The 15,506-nt window shown below is 44.1% G+C and overlaps 1 pseudogene; it reads right to left on the minus strand.

Moving 5' to 3' along the window:
* Positions 1 to 11,433: 11,433 nt before the first annotated feature.
* LOC103676842 lies at positions 11,434 to 14,959 on the minus strand (annotated as a pseudogene).
* Positions 14,960 to 15,506: the final 547 nt, after the last annotated feature.

Below are 15,506 nucleotides of genomic sequence, written 5' to 3' on the forward strand. Positions count from 1 at the left end.
AGGGAGCGGCAGGCAGAGGCAGGCTCCCCGCCGAGCAAGGAGCTCAATGCAGGACCGGATCCCAGAACCCTGGGATCATGACCTGAGCTGATGGCAGACGCTTAACCAACTGAGCCACGCGGGCATTCCGGTATACACCTTTTTAAAACAAGAACATTTTTTAAATAGTCAAAATAACATTTTCTCATTGAACCAAATTAAATTACATAATTATGTGCCTTAATATACAATTCCCAGTTAGAATTCAAATTTCTCAGGTTGTCAAAAGTGTTCTTTGTAGTCGTTCATCTAAAGTGGACCCCAGGGGCAGCTGGCTGGCTCAGTTAGTAGAGCACGCGACTCTTGGTCTCGGGGTTTGAGTTCAAGGCCCACACTGGGTGTGGAGATTACTTTAAAATCTTTTAAAAAATAAATAAATAAGTCAACTAGGCTCCAATAACAGGACCCCACATCACACTGTTTTTAATGTCCCTATTGTCTCTTAATGCACAGCATTCTGTTTTCTCATGCTACCGACTCCTTGGAGAATAGGGATCGGTTGATTAGTAGAACACCTGCCTCCCGGTGTGTCTGATGGCTTCTTCCAGATGGCGCTTAGCTTGTTTCTCTATTCCTTAAGTTTCCTATAGCCTGGAAGTTAGATCTAAAACAGAGATTCGGGTTAAACCTTTTTAAAGTGCCAGAATGCTCAGCCTGTTTTATAAAATGGAGAAAGCGTCTCGCAGAAAGGCCGAATGAAGTAAACGACAATAGCATAAAGTATCACACACGTATCAGCTGGTATTGGTCAATTAGACCACATTTATCTTAGTCTCATGAAACCCCAAACCTACTTATTCATTGTATGGACCGGAGTCTACTTATAATTCTACCTTTGGAATCTCAAGAGGCACAAATATGTGCTCTGACACGGCTTGGAAGAAATCCACATGAAAGAAATTAGGATACTTAAATTTTTTATGGGAAACGCCTCTGTCTTTTCCTTGGGAGGGAGCTAGATCTGTCTGTTTCCACTTTCCGAAGCTCAGCGCTACCCTGCCCCTGCTGCTGGTTCCGATCCCAGTCTAACTGGCTACTTCTTACCTGCTCTGCCTGGCCCTTCCCCAGGCCCTAACCCCGTAAGTGACAAATCAAGAGTAGCAACAGCAAATCCAAGTAGAAGAAGATGGGACTTTTGGAGTTTTACCTTGTTGTCAAAGTTTACGAGAGCTCCTAATTTCAAAACTTAATTTACCCCAAATTCTAAATAGTTTACCATGTTTTGTGGAAGAAAGAATTTGTTCTATGAACATGTGTCCTACTCAAACAAGCCACCTTAAAATGATCTCAGCTATTTCTTCTGTTCAAGGAAATGTGGAACCTCTGGATCATCTTTTTTTTTCCCCTCTAAGTTTTACCTATTTAAGTAATCTCTGTGCCCAATGTGGAGCTTGACCTCACGACCCTGAGGTCAAGTGTCACATGCTCTTCTTGCGGAGCCAGCCAGGTGCCCCGGCCTCAGGATCATCTTAAAACAAGTTAGCTTTGGCCTGTTATTAGGATCATGGAACACAGAGCAGCTGGGAAGGATATGCTCCGTCTCCAACTGCTAAATTACCCTCAGAATAAATCAGTCCATTAAAGAAAGCAACGAGGCAAAAAAAAAAAGGTGGAGATTGGGGGGACACAGTGAGCCACAACTGTAGGTAAGAAACAAAGGGAGACGCTCTAGGGGAACACCTATCTTACGTCCGCCTGACTCTGATGAGCCTGACTGCAGAAAGACTGAGGCTATGGGATGGAGGAAGACTAATTTTAATGTATAGCCTTTTGTACTATTGGAGTATTTTGCGTGTGTGGGTTTTCGTTTTTGTTTTCTTTTTGGCACTTGCACATATGACTTTTTCAACAACTACAGGGTTTTGTTGTTATTGTTTGTTTCACGCATTGATACAGGTTACCATGCTTGGGAGGACTTGCATTTTTACGTCTTCAGCTGCAGGCATCCATCAGAGATAGAATTTCAGGGGGCTGTTTGTTAGAACAGGAAAGGTATTTCTGCCCAGGAGAAAGCCTTTCTCAATTCTTCTGAAATGTCTATGACAGCTCAAGACTGTCTTCACTATGCTTCTAGGGGAAGTGTGTGGTGGGCTCCCCTTGTTTGGGCAGCCCTCCAGAAGCGGAACGCCCTGGTCAGGCAGTGGTGGCTGCGGCCTTAACCGCTCCTCTCCAAGGTGAAGCCCCGCTCTCCCCCAGCCCGAGCAGAGAGAGGTATTTTTAACCTTGGTGTTGGCTTACACAGAGGTTCAGGTATTCTCTGGGGTGTACTATGAGACAAGAAAGCTGAGATCCGACACTTAGACTCATTTGCCCTACCTCAATGTGCTGGTTTTATGCACCTTGGAGAATTGGACTATAAAAGCTGTAATAAGTGAAAACTATTTATTACGGTTCCCCAGAAACCCTTTGGATATCATATTTCTTTTGTTTCTGACACGGAAGTGCGGAGCGGGGATGGGCAGCTCACCCTACCCCCACCCCCGTGGGGGAAGGGGATAGAAAAATTACCTCCACATCACCTGACTTAACTAGACCAGGAAGAGAAACCAGATGTGGGTCTATTACAAAAGAACTAGAATTACAGGTATTTAGGTCTGCCTCAGAAGGTGGCGTGCATTAGTCATAAGACCTAATAGCACATGCATGAGACAGATCAAGTCAACAGGAAATTGATCATGTTTTCGTGAGATGAAGACAGAAGTTGAAATATGTGTGCTACCCAAAAAGATTTGTAGGAAATTTGGGGATTGTGGGTTGTTTTTTTTTTTTCCATGAAATGAGTATGAAGGGATATCGATTTACAGATTTATTAACAAAAGAGGGATACAGACATATCACTTAAGTAAATATATATCCCCTCCAAGCCTCCAGCTATGCAAGTGGTGGGCTAGAAAGCAACTCGTCTGGGCCCACTTGCGGACAACTGTCCCTTCCCTTAAGAGAAAGGAAGCAGGCTGTGAGTGTGTTTCAAACACACACACACACACACACACACACACACACACACACACACACTAGAAAGATAAGTCTATAGAGACCATCAAAATTCTGATTACAAGGCTACATGAACTTTTACTTTCATGGCCTTTCACAAAATGGAGCCCATTGAAGAATCTAAATCAAATTTAGTCCAGGTATTTTGTGTTCGTACTGATCTGAGGGTAAGCTTGCTCCTAGCATTCTCTCAGCTCCCAGCTAACTAAGACCTGGCCACTCCTGTACCACTGACACAGAATGCCCCCAGTTACAAGGCAGGACGGGTTACATACAGTTTACAGCTGACTGTCTTGCTCCAAATTCCAAATGTCTGTTTGGAACTTCTCCAGGAGCCCCTCAGAGCTGGAAGGGAGGGAGCCACTTCCAGATTCCTAAGTCACCCCAAAAGGTGGCCTTGGTTCCTTACTCCTCTCGGCTATGGCGTCCCTCCATTTCACACCCTGTTCTCCTTCCCACCTCCTCCTCCCTCTTCTCCCTTTGCATCTTTCTCAGTTTTTAAAAAATCAATCTTTAGGGATGCCTGGTGGGCTCAGCTGGTAGAGCATGCGACTCTTGATCTCAGGGTTGTGAGTTTGAGCCCCATGTTGGGTGTAGAGATTACTTTAAAAAAATAAAAAATAAATAAAAATCAGGCTTTAAAATAACAAAGTGTTTCTGAGCATATGGTTATATAGCTATTAAATCTTTCTTTTCCACTTAGTTCCTTTTATTTCTTCAACAATATGACATGGCAAAAATTTTTTTTTTAAGATTTTATTTATTTATTCGACAGAGATAGAGACAGCCAGCGAGAGAGGGAACACAAGCAGGGGGAGTGAGAGGAAGAAGCAGGCTCATAGCAGAAGAGCCTGATGTGGGGCTCGATACCGTATCGCCAGGATCACGCCCTGAGCTGAAGGCAGACGCTTAACCGCTATGCCACCCAGGCGCCCCTAAATTTTTTTAAATTTATTTTTTTCGTAATCCCCACACCCATCGTGGGGTTCAAATTCACAACCCCAAGATCAAGAGTCGCAAGCTCTTTTGACTGAGCCAGCACCCCACCCCCAACGTGGCACAATTAATGGAAGAAACCTGAAATCTTGGTAAATTTAAAAATTAGAATTCAGGGCACCTGGGTGGCTCAGTCGGTTAAGCAACTGCCTTCAGCTCAGCTCATGACCCCAGAGTCCTGGGATGGAGTCCCACATGGGGCTCCCTGCTCATCAGGGAGCCTGCTTCTCCCTCTGCCCCTGCCCACTATTCCCCCCCCCCACTTGTGTGCGTGCTCTCTCTCTCACAAAAATAAATAAATACGATCTTTAAAGATCAGAATTCATTTACAGACTAAATCCCCATATTGTAAGTGCCTTCATGTGGTTCTGGTCTAATATCTATAGATGGCACAGATTTAACTAAACGATCTTAGATCTTCTGTCTTGCTTCTTAATTGGAAGAGGAATCTGGAAATCATTGCCAAGCAGACTGCATGAGTCGCAACAGGTGACTGTATTTTCCTTTCTGGTGTGAGGCAGTGCAAGATAAATTTAGTTTCTATTATTTTTGTTGTTTCTCAGGAAGAGCAGGACTTGTAAAGTAAATTAGGGTGGCTGGTCTGATTCACTTCAGTTTTCATTTCCTTCGGGGGTGTTTCCTGACCAATGATGGAAGGTCTCTTCACTGACTCCTCGAAGGCTCTCTATGAATCTGGCCTCTGATGTGATGTTTTTGTAGTTGAAACGTACTGTTTGGGTCACTTAATAGCCACATTCAAGTCTATGGTTCATGCAGTCTGTTCGGTGTAGTAAGGACAGCTAACAGAATTTGGGTCCTTTGTTTTTCATTTCATATTCACTCATTTCATAAACATGAGCTACAGGTCTACGGTGCTTTGGGTTGCCTTGTGAGCTGGGTGAGAGAAGGTGTAAAGATTTGGCCTCTGTTTTCAAGGAAATAGTGACTAATTCTAAGGCAGTCTGCATGGCAGTGACTGATACCTGTATAATGCTAAGATCTTAAGGAGGGGAGCGCCTGGGTGGCACAGCGGTTAAGCATCTGCCTTCGGCTCAGGGCGTGATCCCGCCGTTATGGGATCGAACCCCACATCAGGCTCCTCCACTGGGAGCCTGCTTCTTCCTCTCCTACTCCCCCTGCTTGTGTTCCCTCTCTCACTGGCTGTCTCTATCTCTGTCGAATAAATAAATAAAATCTTTAAAAATAAATAAATAAATAAAATCTTAAAAAAAAAAAGATCTTAAGGAGGGCAAGGATTGCCATAGGAGAAGGTCACTCAGGACAATACCTTAAAGAAAGAAAAGTTACGGTGGTACTTCAGAAAACAATAGAATGTGTAGCGCTCCTAGCAGCCTGGCAGACCAGAGACTCGGCACAGATACCCACGAAACAGCTAGATCTGCAATGAAACATATTTTCTTTGCATCAGTGAGCTTGTAGGAAGTGAGGGAAATTCCCCAGGGGCAGAGGTTAAAATGTGTGCTGAAACCAGGGTGGTGAATAATAAGCACACAGGAGAAAAGCTGCGGTTACCCTGAGGGCAAATCCTAATGGACAGCACTAGGGAGCCTGTATTAGTCGGGGAGGCGGCCATCATGAAATACCACACACTGGCTGACTGAAACAAGAGAAATTCGTTTTCTCACAGTTGGAAAGGCTTGAAGTGCAAGAGCAAGGGGCCAACAGGGTTGGATTCCTCTGAGGCCTCTCTCCTTGGCCTGAAGATTGTCACCATCTCACTGCCTCTTCCCATGTTCATCTCTGTGCGCTTGCCTCCCTTGGAAAGAAACCGGTCATATTGGATGAGGGACTGACCCTAACTGGATGAGGGACCTGGCTCATTTTAACACCATCACCTCTTTAATGAGCTTCTCTCTAAATACGGTTACATTCTGAGGTACTGGGGGTTGGGATTTCAACACATGAATTTTGGGGAGACAATTCAGCCCAAAACAGAGCCTACACCTTGGGTCACAAAGATGAACCTTAGACTCTAGATTAAGCCAAGGACCCTGGAAGGGGCCAAACGGCCCCTGAAGGCAGTGGCCCCTGCCTGCAGATATAAATTAAAGTGTCCTCTGGAAAAAAGCAACTTTGGTTGAGACCTTGAGGGTCTCTACAGGTTAAGATCAAAACAAACATGCACTCGTTACCAAAGATCAATAAGGAAAAAAGGCACCATGAGTGAGTATCAGCAAAAAACATTCATCATAAGACATAGCTTATGGAGAGTGAGGACCCTCCAAACTTTAAATACTACAATTACCCAATAAAGACTATAAAATGATAACGCATGAAACATCTAAGTGTTGCAGGATTTCGTTTCCTTCTTGGTCACGTGGGTCCGAGGAATGAAGAGGTAGACCAGACAAAGTGGTGGGCAGCAGAGCAAAGTTTATTGAGTGATAGATACGAAGCTCCCAAAGAGGGAGGGAACCGTTATGGGCTTGTTGGAGGGCTGTTTAATCTGATTAACCCTCCCTGCACCTGGCTTCCAATCAGGTCTTTGTCATCTGTTTATCGTGTGGGAAACGGTGGAGGGGTCCTTCCAGGGTGGGTGTAAAATCCTTCTAAGGGTGGTTTCCTCTTAGGGCGGGGGGGGGGGGGTCTCCTAAGAAGAGAGACTTACTTGTCCCTGCTTGCCTTTTTTCCAACTATCCTTCATCGTAAATAAATAAAAGTTGGAATCACAAACATGGGGGAAAAACAGTTAAAAATGATGGGGCTGACTGGAAAAAGAAACACATAGAACTTTTAAAATAAAAAAATATAAATACAGAATTAAAAAAAAACTCATTAAAGAGATCAAATAGCAGATTAAACAACTGAAGCAAAGGTTGGCTAACTGAAAGGGAGAGCTTCAGAAATTAACCAGAATGTAGTGCAGAGAGAAAAGATAAGACAGAAAAAAGGAAAATGTTTAGCATATGTCTAATTAGAGTCTCAAAAGGAGAGAGCTAAGAGAATGCAAGACAGGCAATATTTAAAGACATCATTGCTGAGGATTTTCCAGAATGGTGAAAGACAAGAATTTAAAGATACAGTAAAAGTGGTCTATGCCAAGGAAGATAATTTCTTAAATATCTAAATCTAGTTACATCATAGTGAAATCTGCAGAACACCAGAGACAAAGAAAAAAATCTTTCTCAGAGAGAAAGCGTGGATCATCTACAAAAGAACAGGAATTAGAATGAGGGTGGACAGCGGAATAGCACTTGCAAAGTTTGAGACAAAACCACTGACAGCCTACGACTGTGTACCCATCAAAACCAGTTTCCAAGAATAAGAATGAAATGAAAATGTTTTCAGATCAACAGAAGCTGAATTTGCCACCAATAAATCTGCAATAAGGGAATTTCAAAATGATCTTGCCTTCTCTGGGGTTTCTGCCAAAGTAAATCTGATTAAATGAAAGTTTATTTGAGAGGTGATCCCGGGAAGTACTTGCAGGCAAGTAGGGAAGTGAGACGGAAAGTAAAGGAAGCCAGAAAAGGTGTGCATTGTCAAGCAGGTCACCACCATGAGCAACCGAAGCTTCGCTCCACTGAGGAATCCTGGGGCCAGCGTAGGATGGAGTCCGTCTGAGTTCTCCTACCCAAGGGGCAGGAGAGCTGGGCTAGCCGCCACTCCCTTCCGCACAGTATGCTGCTCCCAGGAGGCATTCCTCCTCCACATTCTTGCCGGGACCTGGCAGGAGCAAAGGGGATGCAGCGGGTGGAGCTGCAGATGCCGAGAGCTGGAAGCCAGACTGGCTGAGCTTGGAGATGGTTAAGTGCTGAGGGGATACGGAAGGGCCAGTGGCAAAGCGTGCTACCCACCCACGTACTGCAGGAAAACTGCACAACGATTGTGCAAGGGGATGGTGTGAAGAATAATGAGTCAATAGACTGGAGACCATGTAGATACATCTAAACAAACGCTGTTGGTATAAAATGAGAATGTTCACCTTCTACGTTGTAGTCCAACACAGGACAAAACAGAACGTGATTAAAATATTGGCTCCGGGTATACTTTAGACTCTGGCTCACTATTATGGGGAAGAAATTAAAAGTTAGGAACCATAAGTTTCCTTAAAAGAATGCAATTTAGCCAGTTGTCTTGGTGGGAGGAGGATAAAGGTACATTAACTGAGGTGACCTGCTGGAAGAGCCGCTGGGATAGGAGCTTCCAGAAATGGCCAGCTTGCTGGCAGTGGAGGAGCTATGGTAGAGAATGGCTGCAGAGGTAAGGCAAGGGGAGGATGGCTGGAGAAAAACCTTGAAGACCTAACGTTCTATCCCGTGGGACAGGGGTCCCCAGTTTTTTTCATCACACACATCATCCATTAATATGTTTGAGTTTGCACATCTGTATATAATACTCATATATTGTAAAACATTCAAAAGGAATTTTTAATGAGCTAGATGAGTTAAATATGCATTACAATAGTTCATAATATTTGTTCTTAAAAACAATGATTTTTAAAAAAACAATAATTTATGTGAGCAACCAGTTTGCCTTACACAAGATGGGTATATTTTCACCTCGGGTTTTAGTGGCTGTCATGGCTGATAAAAGATTCCTCACCAAAGTAAAGCAGACCCAGAGGAAGAAGTGTGCTTATAAATCACGATAATTATTATTTCTTCAATCCCACACACTCATTATGCAAGCATTTTTATTGAAATTCAGCTAGGAAATTTCCATGTTCTCTGATTTCAGTCAGTGGTGATAGCATACTAATCAGAAGGGGCTGATTTGCAGGGTTGCTTTTTTTTTTTTTTTTTAACAAATGAGTGCAAATCCCATTGAAATTCTTCATCAGAACAATATTTAAGCAAATTAGAAAATTATGTTTCTGAGGTTTTTAAAAAATTATTAACATATATTATTTGTTTCAGGGTACAGGTCTGTGATTCATCAGTCTTACACAACACACAGCGCTCACCACATCACATACCCTCCCCAGTGTCCATCACCCAGCCTCCCCACCCCCCTACCCCATTTCTGAGTTTTTGAGCAGGCTGTGCCAGGAGACCCCTGCCACCATATGGGTAGGAGAGTTAAGGTCCTCCAGTCAAGAGGTAGGTATGGAAAGAGGGGTCTGAGAACAAATTTGACAGGATTTGGTAATGGCATATGGAAGGAGAGGGAACAAAGAGAAGTCTGGGATTATAAATCCCCGGATTAGTGAGATTCTTTCAGGTTGCAAAATGCAAGAAAATAGGGGCGCCTGGGTGGCTCAGTCGTTAAGTGTCTGCCTTCAGCTCAGGTCATAATCCCAGCATTCTAGGATTGAGCCCAGCCTGCTTCTCCCTCTCCCACTCCCCCTGCTTGTGTTCCCTCTCTCGCTGACTCACTCTCTGTCAAATAAATAAATAAATAAATAAAATCTTTTTAAAAAATGCAAGAAAATAATCAAAATATTTCCATGAATGGGATTAGATTATAAGGATATATGGAAACCTAAAGGGGACTAGGAACCAACTCTGTAACTGCATTGCTGGCCTCATGAAAATGTCACTTGTGACATCTCAAACGTGGCTCTGGTAATCAAGTATCATCTCAGGGCTCACCTGAAGTCCTCCTCAGTGGCCAAATTCGCGACTCAGTTCCTCAGAGCCTGCTGTGTCTTGGTCTTTCCCTCCCTCTCCCGGTGGTCTGACCCTCCTCCTTTCCCTGTCCACCTCACAACTCCTGCTTCCTCGTGGTTTTTACCGCCTCACGACTCCTCTTTGCTATTTTCTCCACTTCTCTCTCTAATTCAACACCAGTTCACTCATTCTGCATCCCCTCTCTGCTTCACAGTTAAAGTCTCAAAGGGAGAAAGTCTGACTGATCCCGTCACTACAGTGTTGGCCGAAGTCTCAGGTGAGGCCAATCATAGGTCACTGGCCAGCTTTCAGATGGCTGCCTTTGAGCAGGTGTTCACCTGGGGTGGTGGGTCCTGTCTCCATGGCACAAATTAAAGCCACTTATGCAACCTAGGTTTCTGAGAAAGCATCGGTGGACCTACAGATAGGCTGTGGACCTACAAACAAGCTGAGGTTTTGTATACATGAAGTGGGTAATGAATCAGCTGCTGATACACTCTGTCCATTATAGCCTGGGAGACAGGAGGATGGGATATTCTAGATGTGGCTTATTATGAAACTAAGACTGGCGACATGCATACGTGTATTTCACTTAACACCTGAAACTGCTTCAGGTATAACATAGGAAATAAGAATTTAAAAGTTACTGTTATTATTACTACTAGGAGCAGAACTATGAGTTATTATGAGGTTAGGATCCCAGATCTTGGAACTAGATTGCCTGAGGTCAGATCTTTAGCACTGTCACTTACTGGCTGTGTGACCTTGAGCAAATTAAATAACTGATCTGTGCCACGGTTTTCTCATCTGTAAAATTAGTTCATTGAAACCTTATCCCATTGGTAGGTTATGAGAACTGAATCAGTTAATATATTTAAATCACTTAAAAAGTGCCTGGCATATAATAATCACTACGTGAATACTTGCTCTTTTACTTTCTTTTCTTTTCTTTTTTTTTTTTTAAAGATTTTATTTATTTATTCGACAGAGAGAGAGACAGCCAGCGAGAGAGAGAACACAAGCAGGGGGAGTGGGAGAGGAAGAAGCAGGCTCACAGCAGAAGAGCCTGATGTGGGGCTCGATCCCATAACGCCGGGATCACGCCCTGAGCCGAAGGCAGTCGCTTAACCGCTGTGCCACCCAGACGCCCCTTGCTCTTTTACTTTCAATCATGAGTTAAACTCAAACTATGTACCCCCATCCATGCATTATATCTGTCACTTTGGTCTCTTGATTTTTAAGTTTGGCCTCTGATTACATATTACCTTGCACTGTTTTCTAATTATTTACTGATGCTAGTCTTGGCTCTCTAATAAGATTTTATACTTTAATATGTGTAAAATAAATGTTTCCTTACTCAGAATTTTATTTTCTTTTTTATATTTTTAATTTTTAAAAATTATTTAAGACCTTTATAAATGGGTACTTGCCGTTTGTTGAATTTTTTGAAAAAATCAAGTCGTAAACTTTTATTACAAATTAAAAATGAGGTTCTTAAAAATCTCAACTTGACCAGACATGAAACAATTTAAAAACCTTGAAAGGTGTATTGAGAAAAACCAGGCTTTTTTTTTTTTTCTTTTTAACACGTTTGTCATTACCAAAGAGAGACATCTTTAGGTAAAAATAATAAAAATCCCATGCTACATAGATAATGTGGATAATTCTATTTATCTGGTCAATGGGCAAAAAGCAAGCACTTAAGGTCTTCAGCTCGAATCTTTTGTCTATGTCTTATTGCTGGAATTTCATCTTCATTTCTTCGTGTTGGATGACTACACTGGGTGACGGTAGAGATGGTAAGCGTTGGTAAGAGATGGTAAGCCGGGCATTTACTCAGCCCCGCCACGCTCACCCTCGGGAGGGGATGAATTCTCAGCTGGTGGATGGACTGCTTTTGTCTCTTTGCCATCTTTTGGTTTAGGGTTTTCTGGGCGTCTGCGTCGGTAATTGACGTTGAGGTGGCTGCTGACCTTGGGTCTCACCTTGATTTTCCTTATCTTCCCCATTGCCATCCTCTCTAGGCTGTCTGGCGGGGAGGCCCCTGCAGAATCGTGGTCTATAACCCGACCCATGATCTGTCTCCCTGGGCTACCTGGTTCTCCTGCACCCTGGTTGCCGGCACCTTCCGTCACTGCTCCCTGCACACGAGGGTTGGGAGGTGTGGTCGTCGCCGTAGGGTCTCCCATGTGGTAAGGCGGCGGCGCCGCGCTGGGGCCGGCGCTGTTGGGCCTGGCCTGCGGGACCACTTTCCGATCCCTCGTTCTTTTCCCCGCTCTCACCATTCTGGCAATTCTGCTGGGAATTGCGTGGAGGACCCCCGCGACGTGGATAGCGTCTGTAGTGGTTACAGTGGGCTGCATATTCACTGTCCTGCGCTGGAACTCAGCCAGGGCCTGTCGCATTTGCGGCCTCCGCACCCTCTTCTCCAACAACATCCAGCTCCATAGTCTCTCCCTCCTCCCGGGGTAGGTACTTCCTGGGGTTATTCTTCTTCAGGGCAGTCTGATGTACAAACACATCTTCCGTGGTGTCATTCCTGTTGATGAGACGTATCCGTTTCTTACATTGAACCATTTTACTCTTCCCAAAACTTCCGTTGCGATGACCTTCTTGTCCCGCCGGCAGGTGCCTCCGATGTGAGGTCGCCCGTGGTGCCGGCCTTGTGTCGGCTGCTCGGAGGGCCCGGGCTGCGGGCCGCTGCTGGGTCTGGGCCTCGCTGCTCAGGGTGGCGGTGATGGTGACTGTGGCCGGCTGCGGCAGCTGCGGCTCCTCTCGGGGAAGGGGTGATGGTCACTAGGCCCGCGGCGTTGGTGGGACTGGTCAAGGGCTCTCTAGGGTCCGCTCTCCGCTCCTTACTCAGAATTTTAAAACTACTCTTTGTTTTTATTTCACAGCCAATTCTAGGGCCTCTCCGTCTGGTAAATCAGAGGGTCAAAATTCTGGGAAAGGAAATAATTCTTAACATTATAAATACTTGTTAAAATTTCCCTTGCTCTTATTTTTGTTTCCAGATATTTGTCATATTATCATAGTTTTTTTAAAAAAAGATTTTATTTATGTATTTATTTGAGAAAGAGAGAGAGCGCACGCGAGCAAGAGAGAGGGGCAGGGGAGGGGGAGAAGCAGGCTCCTCACTGAACAGGGAACCGGATGCGGGGCTCCATCCCAGGACCCTGAGATCATGACCTGAGCTGAAGGCAGACGCTTAAACAACTGAGCCACCCAGGTGCCCCCCATATTGTCATAGTTTGATTGATTTCCCTCTGGAGAAGGTCAAGTTCTCTGGAACATTTGATGTCATCATTTAGAGATGAAGTAGGTGTTACGTGTTTATTAAAAGTGATACACAAGATTGATTCAGAAACCAGGAGGCATACATTGATATTTTTTGCCTCAGTAATCTTACTGGCATGCATACATACTTGAACTTGAATACTGGCTCAAATGAATCTTTTATGCAATGATCAATAGCTGGTAGGTAGGATTTGCTTCAAGTATTGAAACTGCAATATTCCACTCTATTTACAGATGTACATTTAAGCAAATTTCATGATGTCATTGTATTTTGAGATTGCACGCCCTAATTGTGAGACATAATCTGCATGGCAACAAGCCAGTGGATATATTAACCAATGGATCCATCACTCCTGGAACATGACATCCTTGAACTGAACCCCAAATTGTCCTGACCCTATCAATGCAATGATCTTCCGTAGCTTCACCTTCAAGGAATCTGGTTTGGGGCTTGTATAGATCTCTGCTCTTTCCTCTCCCTCAGGGGTCAATCGCTGAGCCAGAGCAGTAACCCATAGACTGTCCTTCCTCTGCAAAGCCCCAGGAGAGAGAGACAGCATTCGTGCGTCCCAGATTTCCCTCTCAGATGGCCAAAGTCATCAGCACAACTGCTAACCCTCTCAGCTCCTTCTCTTCGCCAGCATTATCACTGTGTCAGTCGAAGTGTCAAGTGTTTCCCTCTTCCTGAAGCTGGCACAGGTCAGAGGTCACTATGGATGGGAGAGGGGGAGGCAAGGAATTTCAAAGCAGATGGAGGCAGGGCACATGTTTCCAAATTAATATTGCAGGGGCTAGGGAGGCAATGCATTAAACAGATATTTTATTCCTTCCCATTTTGATACCAAGGCTGGAATCTTTTAGATCAGTAACGGTAGCCACCAGTACTGATAATAGCAGAATGCTTCTCCTCCTCAGGGTGTATGGGCCTCAGGATCTCCAACACCCAAAATAGGGTCAAATGGAATCACAGGGCCATGATATCTTCCAGCAAACTCAAATGTCCACAGTCACACAATGTGCAGAAATATAAACATGTGACCTTCCGTGTCATCAGTGCAGCATTTTCTAAGCCAAAATTGTGTACTTAATATAATTCTGAGTGCTGAGGAATTACCAAAATGCGGAAGAGATTTTTCCTGCCCTAAAGAAAGGTATAATCTTATTATGGAGCCAAGACAAGGAACAGGAAACAATTTGAAAACCATGCAAGGTAATAGTTAATTAGAAATCGTAACTTAAATTAGAGAACCCAAAATGGCAGATACAATGCATCTTGGGATATGTGGCCTTGGAATAAACAATTACTCTCTCTGGACCTCAATTTCTTTATTGATTTTTGTTTTGTTTTGTTTCTAGGTAGGAATAATTAGGAATAATATTAATCCCTTACTATCTGTTGAATGATTCTGTGAGGCACACATGTAACAAAGGATGTGTCAGCACTTAAAAACATTCCTAGTATTCAAATGTAGGACATCATTATTATTACTGTAATTATTGCCATTATGATTATTCATAGAAGACTTTAAGTTCAGAAAGGGGAAGGGATGCTGGTACTCTGGGAAACCCACGCAGAGAAGAAAGTGTCTGAAAACCCGAGCCCGCTCTGAAGGATGAGCAGAATTCAGAAGAGGTGTACACAGGCTTGGAGGGGTGGCAGGGAGAAGAGTGTCCCCGAGGCAAGGAGAGAAGTGGAAGGATAGGAGGCATCAGTCAGGTGCCTGTTTGGCTGAGCTTATGGACTGCTTAGGGTACGACTAGAACACATACTTGGGTGGATGAGGGGGCTGACCCAGGGCAGACCTCACAGTCAAGCATGAGTCCCACAGCTAGAAAAGGGATACATTGACATTTCCTTTATTCAAGACTAGTGGTTGGGAAAAGAAAGACCCATGGTTTGCTTGGAAAGAGCAAAGTCTACTTACCAGGGCAGGTGTCCAGAGAATTAAATGTTCTGTTCTGGACACTACTGGCTGAATTGAATCCATACTACCTGTATCATTGTCCATCATCACTGCTACTGCTGCTTCCCAATTTCTTTCTGCTACCAGTGACCTCATTCTATGCCAACCAATGATCATTTGTCTTCATCCTTCTTGACCTCCGATGAATCTGTGCCTGGTCCTTACTCATGCCACGTCTTCACAGAAGGCCGTATTGTCCCCTTAGTGCTGGGAACAATGCCATCCCTGATTCCCAGGCAAACAGCTTCAGAATTCCGCCTGAAATTTAAACCACTGAGATATTTATACCTGTAAACCAGTCTTTTCTTTCAAAATACAAATACATTCAAGGTGGCGAAGGAGGGCTGAGACTTACACGTCATTGTTAAAGATTTTAATTAATTAATTTTTCTCCTACCATCTACCTTCGAGCTGCACTGGAAGGAATGAAGGAATGCTTGCTTGACAAGTTTAGGTGGAAGGAAAGGTCATCTGGAAGATGAGGGAATCATGCAGGAGGGCTTTGGTCAAATGAAAAGCAGAATGAGGATACCGGAGATGAACCTAATTTTCAGACTTTTGCCAAAACTCAACCTTACCCATGTACACATATCTAGGGTCCCCTTCCCACCCCCCTTACCCACCCCAGGCTTTTCTTCCCCTG

Source organism: Ursus maritimus, unplaced genomic scaffold, assembly GCF_017311325.1.
Source record: "Ursus maritimus isolate PB19 unplaced genomic scaffold, ASM1731132v1 scaffold_35, whole genome shotgun sequence".
Classification (NCBI taxonomy): domain Eukaryota; kingdom Metazoa; phylum Chordata; class Mammalia; order Carnivora; family Ursidae; genus Ursus; species Ursus maritimus.